Consider the following 2675-nt stretch of genomic DNA (forward strand, 5'->3'; position numbering starts at 1 on the left):
TCTCCACACCTCAGTCTCCCAAGTAGCTAGGGCTACAGGCATACACCACCAACAACCACACTCAGCTAGTTTCAGTTAGTTTTTTTTGTTTTTTGTTTTTTGTTTTAATTTTTGGAGACAAGTTGTCACTGTATTGCCTAGGCTGACCTCAAATTCCTGGGCTCAAATGATCCTTTCACCTTGGTCTCCCAAGGTGCTGGGATTACAGGTGTGAGCATCATGCCCAGCCTTCCATTCTGTTTTATGCCCACTAGTCAATTCTGTTTTCAGTTGGTCCAGCTAATGATGGAGAAAGCTGCCTCCTGGATCAGTCACGTGAATGAGTAATCTCAGAACTGCTCCAAGTCACCGTAGAGAAATGCTGTGGAATAAGGCACACATGAAATAGTTTATTGAATGAATGAATTTTTTTTTTTTGAGTCAGAATTTCACTATTGTTGCCCAGGCTGGAGTGCAATGGCGCAATCTCAGCTCACCGCAATCTCGGCTCACCGCAACCTTCGGCTCCCGGGTTCAAGTAATTCTCCTGCTTCAGACTCCTGAGTACCTGGAATTACAGGTGCTTGCCACCACACCCGGCTAATTTTGTATTTTTAGTAGAGACAGGGTTTCTCCATGTTGGTCAGGTTGGTCTCGAACTCCCGACCTCAGGCGATCTGCCCACCTTGGCCTCCCAGAGTGTTGGGATTACAGACTGGAGCTCCCAGCCGAATGAATAAATTTTTTAACAAAGATGGGTAGAAGCCGAAATTATATAGGTACTTTACAGACATCAATGCATTAATATTCACAAGAACCACAATATATTATTTTACTATTTATATGTATACAGAAAAGATTTAGAGTTTTTTTCAAAATTATCTGAAGTCAGAGTGGGCAGCATGTGTAGCATTTAAACTCAGATACTTCCAGTTGTAAAGTTTATTCTACACTTTCTCTTCTGTATCAACTCTAGTGTTGTCTCTTCATTTTACTTATGAGGAAACAGATGAAAAATAGATTAATAACTTACCCAAATGTCACTCATTAATTAGGGACAGAACTGAACTACTCCTATTTAGAAGTTCTTTAATCCATATCGTTTTTATCAGCTTGCAGTAGGTTCTATGAAGATCGTTTTTGCAGGAAAATCCCATCTCAGTGAGGCCATTCTTTGATGTTCCAGGACAAATTTAACATGACAATGAAGAATCACACTCCAGTAACTGAGTTCCTCCTGAGGAACCCCTCACACAAAGGGGCTGGCAAATGTGCTTTTTGTCTTATTTCTGGCCCTCTACCTCTTCACCTTGCTGGGGAACCCACTCATTCTTCTGGCTGTCCTCACTTCCTCCAACCTTCACACTCCCGTGTATTTCTTCCTGGGAAACCTTTCTGTGTTTGACATATTTTTCCCTTCAGCGAGTTCCCCCAAAATGATGCTCTACCTAGTGGGGCAAAGCTGCACCATCTCTTACCAGGGTTGTGCCTCCCAGCTCTTCTTTCACCGTTTCCTGGGTTGCACCAGTTGATTCCTGTACTCTGTGATGGCCTATGACCACTTTGCAGCCATCTGACACCCTTTGCAATACACAGTCATCATGAACCACAGGGTGTGTGCCCTCATGATGCCAGGCACCTGGATGGGGAGCTGTCTGAATGCATCTGTCCTCACACTCTTCATCTTTAAGTTACCCTTTTGTGGCCCCTATGAAGTGGACAGTTTTTTCTGTGATATTCCGGTGGTGCTGGCCCTGGCCTGTGTAGACACGTCTCTAGCACAGACGGTGAGTTTCATCAAGGTAGGTGTTGTTGCACTCATGTGTTTTCTTCTTATCCTCACCTCTTATACTCTCATTGTCATCTCTATATTGAAAATCAGTTCCTCAGAAGGCAGGCACAGAGCCTTCTCACCCTGCAGTGCCCATCTGACGTCCATCCTGCTCTTCTATGTGTCAATAATCCTCATTTATCTCCGACCTGCCTCCAGCCCTTGGTTGGACTCTGTGGTTCAGGTGTTTAATAATATTGTTACCCCTTCCCTGAATCCTTTGATATATACTTTGAGAAACAAAGTTGTAAAGCTGACACTGAGAAAGGTGCTCATTCAAGGAGTACATAATTGTGGAGGGTAAGCTTTATATCATGATCTGTCTTTATAGCTTTGTCTTGAATTTATCTGGGGCCAATTAGCTCCTATATTTTGTATGATTATTAAGTACTAGGCACTATTTACAAATACTGATACATGTAATGATTATAATAATCATATTGAAGTAGATTATATTATTATCCCAGTTTACTGAGGAAAAAAATAAGGTACTGAGAGGCTGAGATCTTTTTGCTGTGTCATGGAGTTAGAAACTTGCTGGGTGAAAATGTGAAACAAAGGATCTTAACCTTGTGCTAATGCTGCCTCTGTAGTGTCTAAATGACAACATAAATACCTCTCTTAGGAACTTCTTTTCAGTTTACACAGAATATTCTTCAATTTGCCAACAAATCTGTAGTTTATTAAATTTACTCCATTGGTTTCTGCAACTTTTTTGAGTCTATATTTTGATGGATGACATATGTCTGAGTCTGACATCAAGAAATTCTCTGGCTGGGCATGGTGGCTCACACCTATAATCCCAGCACTTTAGGAGGTGGAGGTGGGCAGGTCACTTGAGCTCAAGAGTTAGAGACCAGCCTGG

At 42.1% G+C, this 2675-nt stretch overlaps 1 pseudogene; it reads left to right on the forward strand.

Annotated features, from left to right (window-relative positions):
- The first annotated feature begins 1177 nt into the window (after positions 1-1177).
- On the forward strand, positions 1178-2114 carry LOC105729669 (olfactory receptor 10D1B-like; annotated as a pseudogene).
- The last annotated feature ends 561 nt before the right edge of the window (positions 2115-2675 follow it).

The sequence above is a fragment of the Aotus nancymaae genome, unplaced genomic scaffold (assembly GCF_030222135.1).
Source record: "Aotus nancymaae isolate 86718 unplaced genomic scaffold, 86718_ANA_hifiasm-v0.15.2.pri h1tg000012l, whole genome shotgun sequence".
In the NCBI taxonomy this organism is placed as follows: domain Eukaryota; kingdom Metazoa; phylum Chordata; class Mammalia; order Primates; family Aotidae; genus Aotus; species Aotus nancymaae.